Raw genomic sequence first — 16,103 nt, 5'->3', positions numbered from 1 at the left:
TTTTTTCTTTTGTCACTGGACCTAATTCTGTTCTCAGCTGTGATGGTGTAAAACAGTATTATTGGAGCCATATTGGAGCATAAATCTAGCAGAAATAAAAAGGATGAGGCTTCTTGCTTCCAAAAAGTACATGTTATCACTATATACTAGAATGAAGAAAAACAGTAGATATAAGAAGATAAATTTAAAATTCATTTACATATTTGAACATTATTAATTGCTATATTCAGTATAAAATACTGAAAATATAATTATGCTTCCTGAACACTAAGACCAAAAGATATTTCAGCTGTCTATGACAACCAGGACAGAGAGCCCACTTATAAAAATTACCTTACTATCTTGTACCTTTTCCATAGCAAGACATTTATATTGTTGAAATACACACAGCAGGCATGCATTAATTAGTCAGTTGATTGTTATTAATACTGATAGACTGGTTGCTGAGCTAGATTAGGACACATTCTTATCAGCAGGAACTGCTCTAAAAAAAACATAAAGTAGGAACTGTAAACTATCACCTGATTTAATCTTCAACGGGGTGCTTAAAATTAGAGACATCCCAGAAACCTCTGTTTATCAGGGTCAACCTAGTCCAACATCCTTTAGATTCTTTCCTTGTGCTAATCTATAGTTCTGAAATCAATCCATATGTACTCCAGTAAAATGTTGTACATTTAATAATTAATTTTTTAAAAATTTAAATATGGTCAAATTTTAAATGAGAACTTAGAGAATTTAACTTTTTTAAATTCAAGGAAGTGCACATTTTTATAGTCACCTCATATCCCTTACATTTTTAGGTGTGTTCTTCCCTAGTCCTTTCCCACAAATCAGTTCAAAGCCTTTTCAGAATCCTCTTCTAACAGTTGCATTAGTACAGGCCAAGTAAAACTTTGGTTATATCAGCATTATCATGAAATCATGATCTGTCAGCAAAAGGCTCTCCCTGGGTAGGCACATGCTCAGATTGTCTTAACCACTTTCACTAATGAAATTGTGGGTTTATAGTTTCTTTTGCATAGTAAAAAGACGATTTGGGTATTAATAAGAGATTTCACAGGACAAATAGCACACTTGTCTTGGTTTCCAGAGGCAGAGGAACACAATATGCTGAGGGTGAAAAACTATACAGTGATTTCATATGGGCACTTTTTCAAACTCAGAAGCTGATGAAAACTGACTGCTCCAAATCTCCTCAGATCTGGTCTTTTAGACTTCTATTGTCAAGTATACCCCAGAGTGAAATGTTCTGTAATTGAACATAAGGCAGATTGCCTCCACCAAAAAAACAAATCTAAGTAACATGGTCCTGAAATTATCTGACATGGATAGATCCATGCTCATAACTTTTAGACGCCAACAGTTGTATAAAATCTACCAAGTGAATAGTGATATGTAAATACAACCTTTCTCAACCTCTTGAACTAAAGTCAACTTTAAATATTGTGATGTCTTTAGAAAATGGACGGTTACAACCACATTTACATTCTTTCTTTGAGATGCTACACCACCAGGGAATATGTTATCATTCAAAACCTCCCCATTTTCAATGACTGCCTGCAAACACCCCGAAGGAGTGCTGGTATAATCATGCATTCAGAAGGGTGTACAACTGCAATACATAGAGATAAAAAGTCTTCCTTGTCTCAGCACATATTACAAGTGTCAAATGATGTTGCTGTATTTAATTGTTCTATGTTTGACAATAGGATCCATTTTCCTAGTCAGTTTGGTTAATTTGCTTAAAGATGATTTGGAATATTCTCTGTCCTGCTGCAAAGCATCGTAGAGTACATTAGCCTTTTGCACCTATTTTAATGACTTCCTTGCTGGCCTCAGCTTTTCCTTAGATGCTACCTAGAATTACTCTACTGTCCACAGCTAAATAAAAGAGGACTACAAGCTTATAGGACTCTCACTGTAATAATGTGGGACTGTCTTCCATCATCAATGCTGTAAGATTCCCCTACAGTCAATAGGTCTCAGACAGAGAGAGTAGATGTGAGCAAAAACTGAGAAGAGAGGTACAAACTGAGTTGTCAGGGCAGCTCTCCCTCATTTGCCAATCTAGAGGGACAAATAATGACATTTACAGTCCTGCATATGGCATTGTGCTATTTTTGTATTGATATACTATAATGTGCAACCCACCTGAAAAGGTTATTATGGTGTCTAATCAGTGGGCTAAATGTGTGATAACTTCCAGGATCTCTTGTGCTGGGGATGGGTGTATTTTAAAGTGACTCATACAGACATGCTAAAACATGTCAGGTCTGTATCAAAACAGAAGCAGACATTCTTTCAGAGAATGAGGGAGACATCTGTATTGGTGCTACCTGTCTCCATTTATGTGCTTGATGTTTTGGTTTTTTTTTTCGTTTGAGTGCATGAATTTAAATCTGGAGCATCTCTTAGGAGGAGCATTTCCTTTGCTCAAACAGAAGTTATTGAACTCACTACAAGGATAAATGGGTGAAATTAAAGGGCCTCTGATATATATAAGATGAGAATAGTGCTTCTAATGGTCCCTTCTGGGCTTAAACTTTATGAATCTATGTTTCATTTCCTGCTTGCTCAGTGATAGAGATAAGATATCTCCAGGGCAAATACCAAGAGTCCTTCAGAGAACAGTGGGTAGGCTATTAATCTCAAAGTGCCTACCTGCCTGGTTCAGGCTTAGGTTAACAAGCTTATTGTCCCACTTCTATAGCTTGAGATCAGAGGACACTTATCTGTTTTAAAACCTTTCTAGAGAGGAGAAGTGGAGAGCAAAGAGACCTGGGGGAAAGCAATGCAGGGGGAAAAAGAAACCAGAGGAAGGCAACACAGGGCGGCTGTAAGACAGTAACTGAAAGAGATCATTCAAAACATCATCAAAAGCCTAACCAAACATAATGTAATAAAGCCTAGAAAATAAACTAAGGTGTGTGTAATCCTCAGTGCAAGTTTAATTATGTTCCCCACTTAGATAAAGTATCAGAAGAAGAATACTCAACTGTGCTCTAGAAGGTTGTTTGGGATCACAAACAAATAATGCATTTAGAAGGGTGTACAACTGCAATACCTAGAGATAAAAACTGCTGCTGGCAGCTTTGAAAGGATAATTGCCTCCCGAGACCAAACCCACTCAGATCAGTCAGAAACCAGAAACCAGCACCAGCAAAAGAGACTTTGGAACAGTCAGAACAGGAGTGACTGAACTGCAGAGTTTTGGTGAGGACCCAGAGAGCCAGTGTGACCCAAGGCAATCTGTACTTGAGACAGTCAAAGGCTGCCACTGAATGGCTGATCAACATGTTCAGAGCCTTCCTAACCTGTTCCCTGTCAATATAACTCACAATGCTTTGCAACCCACTTGGTATTACGGCTTAGCAGCACACCTTCTGCTATTTCCAGATGTTGTGCCCATTTGAAATTATTAAGACATTTGCTACCACAGCTAAGGGATAAACATGGAAATCAGGAGGCAAGGTTCAGTCTTCTGCATCTTTGCCAGAAGAGTGTCCATGATGTGGTGTGATGTATGCTACCAAGACCATGGCTCCTCATAAATAGAAACATACTTGTAATACTCAATTTAAATATTAAAGATCTATAGAGTGCCCAAGGTGAGTAGACTAGCTAGCAGACATACTGAGCATACTTCATTGGTGCAACATGCATAAATTATAAATCTTGCCCTAGACTCTGTCTTGTTGTAGTTGCTGATCAAATCCACTGGTCTCAGGACATGTTATTTTTTCTATCTCCTGTATGACTGGTTAAGCTACCATCAGCTTTTTCTCACAGTAACAACATATTTTAACAGAAACCATCCCTTACCTTCATATTTGGGTCTCACAGTCCCCTGGGTGATCTTTCCAGGCAGTACCGTGTCTTCCTGATTTGTTTTTGCTTCTTATGAGTTTGTGTCTCTTCCAATGAAGAATTGCACAGATCCTATGTTACCTTAACATCATCAGTGACCAGTTCTGTTATTAATTTTGTGTCTCTCCATTATTCTACCAATTTATTTCACCCAGAGCCATTCCACATCACCACCCCTTCTCTTGTTCCTTAGGATATAGCAAGGAGATTTAGCCTCAAAATACAACCTCAACAGCCTTCACATGCTCATGGCAGTTTCTTTCCTCATGGTATTCAGGAGCCCTGATCCCTTAAAAGGTTATAAGGTAGGGAATAGCTGCATTTTTTCAGCAATAAAACTTTTAATAGTATTTGCAGGGATGCCTGCCATGCTGGGTTATACTCATATGTCAGAAGCTCTGTTATGATAGCAGGCTGTGGATATTTCAGTTCAAAGGTTGCAATATCCTGCCAAAATAAAGAGAGATAAACTTACATTATATATGGAGTGTATTAGAACAATCTATCTGTAAAAGGGAATGGAGGCAGAGAGGACATTATATAAGTTCTGTCTATATGAACTTTGATTTAACCCTTGGCAGCACTGTGCAAGAGCCAGGGACTGTCTGGAGGAGGCAATGAGGCCAGCTGGGGCAGCTGCTTGGCTCCTTGCTTCTGTTCAGCTTTGTGTCATTCCTTCCACAGTCCCATCCTTTGAGTTCCAGTTATGTCCCTACAAAAGGCTGATGCTAATAATCTGCTTAAATGGCAACACTAAAAAAAGCACAGCAGATGCCTATCCTGTGCTATCCACTAGATTAAGGGCTCCTTTGCTGTTGCCTAGGACATACTGATGGTCTCAAGAGTGGCAGTGGGAAGTTTAGAAATGCCATTATGGGGGCCAGTATCAGATCTGTCAAACCTTCTGGCCACAAAAAAAAGTATCAAGTTTTGATTTTTTTTTTTGTCAGCGCACCAAGCATTTCCACAGATGATTCATTTGTATGAGTAGTGTGAGCCAAAATTAAGTTCAAACTCTGCACTTATACCAATAAAGAGTGTAGGAGGTTGTGGATTTTTTAGGAACCTGACTAAGTGATGTCTTATGTAGTTTGAAGATGATGCATTTATAAGTGCTTAAAGTAGCTCTTATTTCTTTTAGCTACAACCTATCCCTAAATCACCACTCTCCCCTGAGGTGTTCAGCCCTGTACCAGCTTCTTCCAGTGCAAATGTCAACTGTTACACTCAGTGAGTGAGGGAAATGAGACAGAACCATGTTACTTATATAATCAGTCGTCACTTACAGATATCGAATATTGTATTTTATACCTCTCCATAATCCCACACATGCATGCAAGGAAAAAAATGTGAATCATTTGGAATAATTGCAGTATGAAAGCAAATTTTCATGAGTCTGCAAATAACTAACTAGGAAGAGGTGGATTTAAAGCATTAAAATATTCGCTTTCAATTGTCAAATCAGTTCTAAATGTATCTTCCAAGCCGCCAAGTGACTAAGAAAACATTACTGTTGGTGCAGGATTAGTCACTGTGTTGGGATGTGTTTCTGCACATGCCTTATGGATAGATTTCTGTGGGTTGAGATAAACTGCATGTTTCTGACATGCTCGTCAGCATGAAAATGTGGAAGTGAGTGAATGTATTTGGGTCTTCCTGTGTCTTTACCCAAAGGGCTTGGGATTAATCTCTGAAGCTGTTTTTGTCATGGTGTAACGACATTATCTACATTGCTATGGCTTAATGAGTGAACTTTAATTTACTTATGCCTGCTTTGGCCCATAGCCAATGACTTTCAGAGAACAGGACACCTGACAGTGGAAGGCTGTCTGTGAAGTTCACAATCTCAGCCATGTTTTTGCCTTTACCTCGGGAACCTGATCCCTTTACATTACCTAATGACTCCAAAGCATTAATGCAAGAGCTATCTTTCTGTATGAAAGGACTCATGGCACAAAATTTGCCAGGCCATCCTTTATCACAGTAAAATCTGTCGTTATTTTATCAGCTTTTCTGTGATGCATTCCTTCAGGGCAAAGTATGTCTCTATTTAAAATGGAGAAGAGGGCCCATCATGCTTCCAAGGTGTCCAGCAAGAACTGCCCAACTGGACCCACGTGCCAGAATTTTGCAGTGTGTCTGTCTTCCAGACAAGATGCTTTCACTGCCAAATCTCCCCAATCTGGTCTCGAACACAGCTGTGTTCCTCCATTATGGCTTTTGTGCAATGCTCAGTACATCTTCCCAACAGGAGCTGGAGTTCAGCAACTTTAACACTCCAACAGAGGCGACTGTGAGTGTTTGCTGCATCTTGCTTATATGGACATCAAAGCATTTAAAAGACTCTACACAGTTCACCTCACTCACACTTGTAATGCTAGTTTACTCTGAACTCCAACCACATAAGAGTAGTTCCATATTTCCTCAATGATTATCAACACAAACATGATAGATGAGAGTATCAGCTTTGTTTCCCCAAATTCCACTGTTGCAAATTCAGTCTGGGGTTCCACAGTGAGTGTTACTTTTTTCATTTCATACAGCAGAAAGAGTAGCACAAATACCTTAGGACTCTGCTAGGATCTGAGTTATCTGGCCAGATTTAGTGTCTTCACCTAGACTGTCAAGGACTCTTTTGTTTTTGCAGCAGCACTGATGGGTCCCTAGGAATGCAGTGTGGGACTTGCACTGACACTTCTTAAGCAAGAATGTACTCCAGCTTCCATTCAAATAAACTGTGTTGCCTCAGACAGACTAACACCACAGAGGTGCTTTCCTCTTCAACATAATCAGGTGTAATCAGGAATACATATAGAAAGCTGATATGCTAAGTACCAGTATGGGCTGGTATTATTTCTCATGGTCAAGTAATCCACTAAATTATTTACTCAAAGTTACATGTAACCTCTGAAAGAGAATTTCCATTTTCTAGGCTCTCAATATGGCATTTTTATCACATGATACCTCCACTAGGTTACAAAGAGATTGTGCCTTCTCATGTTACTGTTTTTGGTTTTCAAGTAAAATGTCTTGGCAACTCAGTTGCATTTTTCAATGCCAGAATAATACTGAAATGAAAGAACCCAGTTTGATTAGATTAATGTGGGGAAGAAGTACTCTTCTTGAGCACTTGAGCACTGAGAGTTTGATGTGATCAGCCTATTAATTTGGAAAAAAGAATCATAACTAAAAAAAAATTCTATTGAAGTATCATATTCTGTACCCATAAATCAAAATATTTGCTTTTTTTCTGCTGAAAAAAAAGCAGGTATGCTTTTTTCTTGCAACTTACACTTCTTCAGTGTCTTAAGCATAGAAATATTTTACTAAATCTAATATCTAACATTTACTGTTTAATGGATTTAACACCAAAACGCTGACACATGGATCCTCAAGTGCTTTCCAAAATTATCTTGATGTGCAAGAGAGGGACACTGCTGCACCCATCACAAGACAGTTAAATATGGACTATGAATTGGAGTTATTGGTCTCCCAGACTAAGCCACATAATTGAGCTAAAGAGACTTTTTTGTTATTTGTGCTGTGGATGATAATTTAGCCTAAAGTTCTAAGTGAAACTGATGATCTTTGCACAGCCTTCTATGGCTTCAGCCTATCGTTATTTTATTACAAAGCACCACATTCTGTCTCTGTGGAATCCAAAATGCCTGTTCTTCAGATAAGAGCTGGACCACGGTACATCAGAATACAATGCAATGTTGTCACAAGTGCTATTTCAAAGCCCTGAGGGTGTTGTAATGCAGATTTCTTTTTCACTGGACATGTTAGCACTTTTCAGACATAAAATGTTCTTTCTGTACTCCTTTAGTTTGGGCACCATCAGCCTACCTCCAAGCTATTAGCAGTGAACTTTAGCATTCCTGCCGGGAGGAATATTAGAGGCTAGTGATATCAAAGGCAGTTCACAGCACTGACTCAGGTCCTGAGTGTTTTATAACATAAGCTTGCAAGCTTGCAAATGGAAGTCTGGAGGTTTCAGCACAGAGAAGAATCTATGAAAATTTTCTTATGTAATGTGCATACAAAGTTTTGCTTCTAAAAACCTTTTTTTTTTTTCAGCTGTGCAAATTGTCCTTAGACCTTTATGCCACACACAGACTGCATAGAGAGAGTCCAAATCATGTACATGCTAGTTGTGTACTTTTGAGCCCAATAAATGTGAGCAAATATGGGGCTACTGCACTTCAAAGATTAAATATTTCACTTTATTTTTGCTATTGCTGTTGAAAATTAAGATCAAAGCAATACAGCTACCTCAAGGGCAACTAATGAGATAAAAGTTAGTTGTTTGCTAGTGTGCTCATTATTTGTCCTGTTCAGTGTGCCTTGATCCAAGCACCATTCCTCCAGTCCTGCCCTGGGCACTGTTCTCCAACACATTTCTGTTATTGTCAGATTATTTTGAATGTTCGCTTGGTATGAAAAGCCATTATTTCATGCATCCATCCTACCTTTTCAAGTACATCACAATTGGCCTGAACACTGACAAAGTAAGCAGGCAAGAAGTGGCAGGCAGACTGAAAATGCTGAAGGGAAAGAGAAAAGTCCTGAGAGAATGGGTTTAAAACAGTCTGTTAACCCAGATATTGCTTCTTTCCAACTCTCTAGTGGCTGGCTCACATAGAAATTTCATTTTCTATTATAGAAGATCAACTAAAAAGAACTTCTTAATAAAAAAATGAAAGTTTTATATCTGCAAGCTTGTGGAGAATTACACAATTAAAAATAACCTGACACAATCTAGATGAGAAAACACAAAAACACACCACTGAATAGGGTCAGAATTTTAATGAAAGAGAAAACATCATCAGCCTCCAAAAATGCTGCTGCCTCCTGTCCTAAATCCTTGAGTGTTTGGTACATGTTTTTCTCTACCAATCTTCCTGTCTTTGTCTAGTTTTTCTAACATATTTTCCTCCTTCCACATTTGTACATTATGATCAAAACAACAATCTTGCCATTCCCAAAACCAAAAGAGAGGTTCACTGAGTGAGCCAGCTGTAATATAGGAAAGATTAATTGTGAGTGCAGGGTTTAGAGGTGATAAGGGCACATCACTCATGTCAGCAGTAAGGCAGATTTATAGCTCTGAACAGGAGTAAGAGCTGCTTGCTTTAGGTAAAGAGTTGCTCTCGACCTCCTTTATTAAATCAATAGCAGTAGAGGAGGACATCAAAAGATGGCCCTGAGTCCCTGCTTGCAAATCCTACAAGGGTCACATTCACCCCAGTGAACGGTTCATCACTCTGTGGTGAGTAGAGGCCCTCTGTACCATTTCAGGCTTGCCTGACCTAGAACAGGTCACCCATGTGGATGCTGCATAACAACAGAACCCCAGAGAAGAGTTAAACCACGGTAATTGGAATGGAACTTTGTCATAAGTAACACAGAAACTGCTCTGGGGTCTGGGATATAAGTATTACTGCATGTATTTTTTTCTCAGCCCTAGGTTCAGAAATAACCTAAATGTCCTGTTGCAGCCCATCAAAAGGAACCTGAGGCTTTTGTTGCCTGCACTGAGATGGAAATGTGGGTGTTTGTGAGAATGAAGATCCTTCTGGGATCATTAGAACTGTGCAGAATGGAGTGAGCCAGATCTCATTCTGGCTTATCAATACTGGCTTTTGGAATTAGCCCTTGCACTGAAGTAGTTGCCTACTTTACCTGAGCACTGATTCCTAGAGACCGGCTTGGGGTGGTCCAAAACAAAAAACAGATGCAAAAGAGGAATTTTCAGGTGTGAAGAATTTGCCTGGTCCCATCATTATTTATCAGAGTACCTGTATCAGCATGACCCCTTTGTAGAACTTTACTAGAGTGCCTCATTACATTGATTTACAAACCCAAGAAACAAAATTGTATAACAAAGCAGTGATAGACATCAGAGTTTGTCCTATTCTCTTTCTAGTTTTGATCTAAAAATGTGAAACAATTTGCTCATTTCCAGCACTGGAACAGGTGCCATTTTTGTACAAAGTGGCTGCAACTCTAGAGGCAGTGCACACCTGTGCCATCTCAGGATGACATGGACAGGGGGGAAGGCAGAAACAGTCTAATAGGTTTATTGGGAAATCTTCTGCAGGACTTAGCATAAATAAAAAAAAATCACAGTGACTGTTTCTTCATCCAAAAAGCTCTTGAGTGGAGCTAACTGATGAGATTGAAATAGTCAAAATAAGTCTAAGACAGTTTTCAAAAGCTAGATGAGATAAACAAGTACTGCCTGATGAAGGATTGGGCAGCAACTGAGGAAGCAGAAGGAAAGATCAGGTTGACACAATGTTTCCAGCTAATTGCACAGATCATGGCTTGTTTTATTTATAAGGGGAGACTCTCAGGTCCAAGTTAGGATGAGAGTTATGACATGTAAATCATTCACTGCTATCCACAGCTGTGCATATGTAACATCTTATTTTTACTGTGACAACAATTTTTTCCATTCATTTAACAAAAACCAGAAAACAAACATAAAAAATACAAAAAACTAGGCTTACACTTACAGCTTATCTTCCATTGATTTTACCTTTTTTTCTGGCAACGGAGAATTTAATGGTGGGGAAAACATCAACCTGTCTTGACCAGGCCTCTTAATTATTCTAAGACAAAATCATTAAATTTCTTTATGTGGTCTCTGTTTGGAGAGTCTTGGAAATTAATTCCCAATCTTTCACAAGAAAGAAAATGAACACTGGAAAACATACTTCTTGTGTCTGTAGTAGGCCCCCAGAATATGATTCTATTGAGTAACACCCAGAAAGATTTTACCAAAGTCACACCATTCTTAAAGCAGCACTTCACAATGTCTCTTGGTATCTATGTGTAGTTACCCAGGACTTTATGAGCAAATGCCACAAGAAAACTTATTATTACACAGTTGCATTTTGACTGTGACTGTCAAAACTGTTGCCACTGGGAATTTGGCAAACACAGCAAAAATGTGTTTGAGAACTATGAGGATATGTCTAAATGAGTACATGCAGAGAGATTTGAGCTAACTTTGACTGTGCTCAGAGCTGGTCATGGAGTGCTGTGCTGTGCCTGAGCTAACACATCCTGCTGAAAAGGCAAATTATGTCTTTGTAGGCTGGACATGGGACTGTGCAAACATGCTTTCTGAACATTCAGGCCAGTATTATCCTGTACAAACTGTGCTAGGGCTGTGAGCTCCCCCATGCAGATGTGCCCATGGGTGCTGAATCTGGAATTTCAAAACACTGGTAAATGGAGGTGATGGCTTCTGTGCATGAGAAATCCAGCCCATGGATTCTTAGTGGATCTTTTAGTATCACCCTATGGATTATCAGTACTTCGATACCTTCCCCTTATTTTCACCCTTTTTTAGTACATTTCTGCTATTTGTCTCCAAGACAACTTGAATTATTTTTAGCTTCATTACAGCAGGAGCTGTCTGGTCAATCATCATTATCTCTGCATACTTGGGTTGTAGGCACTTGTTACTGGCAATTGATGTCCCTACTGGACAACAATATGCCAACATTTAGTTCTTTATGAAATATATTTAATATCTACATTGGCATCAGAGGAAATAGAGTGCCTCATCCCATAACCTCTTATGAAGTCATCCAAGCTGTTTTCACTGTGCATTTATTTAAACCTTGGACATCTGTCACACAAAGTAAATGACTTATAAAAAGCCAATGAAATTTTCTTTGTTCTGCTATGTGTTACGTTACAGGCTGTGCACATGGGTGCACATAGATGCCACTGGAATTGCTGGTAGTGAACACCCAGTGGGGTTAGTGGTAATTATCCATGACCTCATACATCCTTTCACACTGCCAAAGAAGGGCACACAGCAAAGCTATTCTTCACAGTGAGAGCCATCATTGCAGTGTGCTTGCAAGCAAATTGTTTGGATTATAGAATAATCCCTCTGAATGTACATTGCCTTAAGAACATTTTTAAAGCTACTTTTCTTGCCAGAGATGACTGTTGTTGTCATTCTCCCATGTATTCTTCTGTCTGCTAAGTGATACTGCCAGCAAAAAAACTAATCATCAGGCCTCTACTATAATATATGTCAAAATATATTTGACATTGTCATTGGCATTATCTCTTCTGACAACAGCAAAATGAGGCTAGTGAGTTTATGTCAATAGCAAGGAACCTTTGGTACCATCTCTTTCTATACATAGCTGGCTGACAGAGCAACTCACCACCTGAGAAAAAGCTATTTCATATTTGCCAACTAATTATGCCATGTCATCAGCCCAAATGGCAGCAAACTATGCTTCTGGTTCTGCAGGGAGGGTTCCCTACTCCAGAGCAAACTGTGTTGGGAAGAAAAGCTGTTAATAGTGGTCTCAATGTACCTCTAACATGTACTTCTAACATCCCCTCAACAGAGAAATTATAACTCTTCCATCATAACTTACTCCTCCCAATATAATATCACATTTCTACTTCTGTTCCTCACTGTGAGTTAGTCAACCTGTGTCAGAAAATTGAATTTGGCACTGGATTTTAGCAAGGATGGAAAACAAAACTTTTTGAAGTCTTGAAATCTGATTCTTTTTTGTGATGCTGAATGAAACTGAGCCAATAAAAGCCATAAACAAGTGCACAAAAAAATAGGAAAAGCAAAAGAGAGTTTTTCAAGAGTAGCAAATTGTCTGGAGTCAGAGTATTCACCTGAGGTGGGAAAGATCCCTTTCTACTGCAATCTCTTAGATTTCTACTGCAATCTCTAAAATTGCTATTTTAGAGCCAGTTATGCTGTTGATTAGGGGCTCTTGGCTGTGTTGGTTGCTTCTGAAGGCCCTGATGCATTTGTCTGCCTAAATCACTGTATAGTCCCTAAGCAGGAAGTAAAAAGTATTTTATTGCATTCATGCTCCATGTTCCTCTTTTTCTTAATTTAGTCTTCATTGCCTTCCAGTAGTAAATTATTCTGCACTGAGTAAAGTCACTCTCAGTCTTATGGGACACAAGATGGTTCCTCAGAGCCACCTCCTTTGGTGTAGGACAAAGGCTGTATTCCCTTCCTAATAGCTGCTCCTTTTCCCATTTCTGTGTTTTCCCTCTACCCTCTCCCTGCACACAAATGTTCAGTGCTTCAGTGTCACAGGTCATCAGCACCCCTGCCCTATGCCAAGTAGAGTATGATGCTGGTGGCAGGACTAGGGATTTCTTCTTGCTCACCCCATGGAGTTATTGTTAGGTATCTGATATCAATACGTGCTATTTCTCCTTTTTTCCATTGGAAATGTGTGATTTCATATACATGAGATTTCATCTAGGCTGGATACTTCTTCCTTGTTTTCTTTGTTAACCCTAAAACCAGTTTACCTAGTCCTCAGGACTGCATTTCTCCAACTAACCACTGGTGATTTGTTTACAGCAGGTTACTTCCATGCCTGTAATCCTTCACTCTCTGTCCCTCTAGCCAAAGGCTCCTGCTACTGTACCATTCCTTTACATCATATCATTTTTCTAGGGTCAAAAATATTTTGTTCTGCATAAAATAACAGCTTCCTAAATAGTATCCATGTAAAAATTATGGTGATACCAGATGATTCTAAAAAGCTAAGCAAAAGTAAAACATATTAGACAGTAGCCACGTGTTCATTAGGACGCTGCTGGCAACAGCTGAAGCAAGTTAAAGCAAAGCTGCAGGCAGCCCAGGACAAAGCCAGCCAAACCCTGACAAGTCTGGGGGCCTCGTGCAGTCAGAGTGCAGCTCCTGGTGTGTTGCTGGCAATGGAAATTCACATCTGTTGAGTTACAGGACTGCTCTTAGGACACTGCTCAGGACTCTGCCTTTCAGTCATCTTAAAGAGTAAAAACTCTTACAAATTTCACCAGAGTGCATAAAACTGATTTAAAACTTCCAGCAGTGTTTAAGATCAGGAAAGACTTGTGACTTGTGGCTTGCGACCTCGGCAGTCGCAGCATTGTAGGTTCCCACCAGGCCGGCCCTGGAGCAAGGTGGGCCCTGCCCTCCCCTGCTGCAGCCAAGCTCCACTGTAGGAAAAGTCAAATGATAGCTATGTCTTGATACTGCAGCAATTCCTCCAAAAGCCTACAGGATCTGGATGCAAATTTCTAATGAGGATGCTTTGTAGAACAGTCTCAGTGATGTTGTTCAGTGTTAGCACCAATTTGTGGCTTATTTTTGCAGCAACTGTGGATAGAAGAGGGATTAAATAGATTTTACCTTCAAATGTAATTTGATTTGTTACTATATATGAAAAACCTATTTCTTTTTCACTGTATGTATATACTTATATTTTTATTTTTCAGGAATACCTGCAACTGGCATATGCTTTTTGCTATGGAAGTCAGATGGTTTTTATCTGTCTTATCTTTTTCAATGAGAAAATACAAAATCAAGTTGAAACAGCAGGGGAAGTAGTATATATATGCACAAAGCAACATGCAGTCATGCCTCCTCCAGGCTGGAACTGTCGTCACTTACAATAAAGCCAACAGACTGCCTGTGCAAAATATGCCAATAACCCATCTTTCTCTTCAAGTCATACAGAGCTTTGCATGAGGTGTGATCCAAGGGAAGTACTGGTTTTGGGAGAGAGCCAATATCTGAGAATATTTTCCTCTCCATCTGATGTGAAAGTGCCTCAGTATGGTGCTGCAAACTCTCATGGTTCTGGCTGACAGCTAGTCCAGATGTCTGAGGTCACACGTAGCACCACACCACCAACTGCATCTCAAAGACACACGTGAAAGCCAGCACTTTACATACATCAGAAGTCTGTAAGGCTGAAAAAATATTCTCTGTGTGACACAAGGTGGTTTGGTGTGAAGTAGTTTAAAAGCCTTCCCAAACATATGTGTTTGCTTTGCTCTGAGGCACCAAGTCCACTTCGACCACCACAGAAATCAGATCTAAGTTTGAAGAGTTGAAAAAAATTCTTTTTTTTTTTCCTTCTGTGTCTGAAATAGCTAGTTTTAAAGTCTTTCATCTGCAGATTTTTTTACATCATGGAAGCTTGAGGGGCTGCTAACACGGACAATGGAGCAGAGAAGTACTCTAGAGCAGCTGTGAGTAGTGGAGAAACTGGACCATATCAGAGCTGCTGCTGCTGCTGTGGCCTTTTCTCCCCAAACTGTCCCACTTACGTACTGGTTGGTGATCTGTCGTGCCCTTAAAGCCGTGGAAAAGAAAATTCTCAATCTAAAGCTTTTTTTTTTTTTTTGCAAAGAGACCATGTTTGTCATAATGCATTTTCAGCATTTATATGGAAAAAGAAGATAACATAGAAGGCATCATTCTTGAGTTATATCACCAGTTGCAGATAAGGTGAATGTCTGCTAGCATATTACTGTTTACCTTGGGAAGATTCTGTTGTTACTGATATCAAAGCAGACTTCTGTCTGTCAAAAGCATCACTTTTTGTAGTACCAGTTAGGCCTTTCAAGTGCTTGTGGAATTAAACACTTGTTGTCCTGCCTTTTTGTCCTGCCAGACTGATTTGGGGAGCACAGGAATACAAGAAAATCCATCAAGTTTTGGGAATTAGGATGAGGAGTAGTGTGCTAATATTGAGGCCTTTCTGCTCACTGCAGGTGAGAATTCATGAGCCTGGGCAGGAGAAGAAACGAAGAACTGGAATAGTGCACAGGGCCATGTAGATCAATGCAGCTCCTCAAACACATTTTCAGCACCAGGCTGAGCCCTCCTCTATTCTCCATGACTGCCCTTCAGAAATATCATTCCTTTATGTCACCATGCACTGGGCACCCACTCCCCACTGCCCTTACATCACTCCCATGCCTTGCCCTCTGTGGATCCTCCAGCACTGCTCAGCTCACATCAGGGCTCAGATCCAGCAGGCAACAGTGCCCTGCAACTCCTGGATGAGAGTTCCAGAAGCAGCTTTGTATCTTTTCGTGTGCATGGAGGTCCTTCTCTGGTTACTCTTTTGTTTCTGTAGAAAAGCTCAGTTGTAGTTTGGATCTCTCAGTGACTAAGCCTGCTCCTGGTCCCTCACCCACTCATTATACATTTGGCATCATTAGTTGCACTGGTGCTAACCACTCTGGGGCTCTGGAGGAGCTGGGCAGCTGTGGTCACTTGCATAATGCATGATGTGCCTCCAGCAGCATTGTACTCCTTTGCTCTCTCACAACAATAGAAAGGATTTCTGGGTTTAATTTTTTCCTTCTTCTCCTCTCTTCACCTGGTCTTACTAGTCTCTCTGGGGGTCAGCATTACTAGGCATGGCTCCCTC

This window comes from Agelaius tricolor, unplaced genomic scaffold (assembly GCF_023055355.1).
Source record: "Agelaius tricolor isolate 1412-34295 unplaced genomic scaffold, bAgeTri1.0.p SCAF_26, whole genome shotgun sequence".
NCBI lineage: Eukaryota > Metazoa > Chordata > Aves > Passeriformes > Icteridae > Agelaius > Agelaius tricolor.
Note: the sequence above shows the minus strand (reverse complement) of the source record.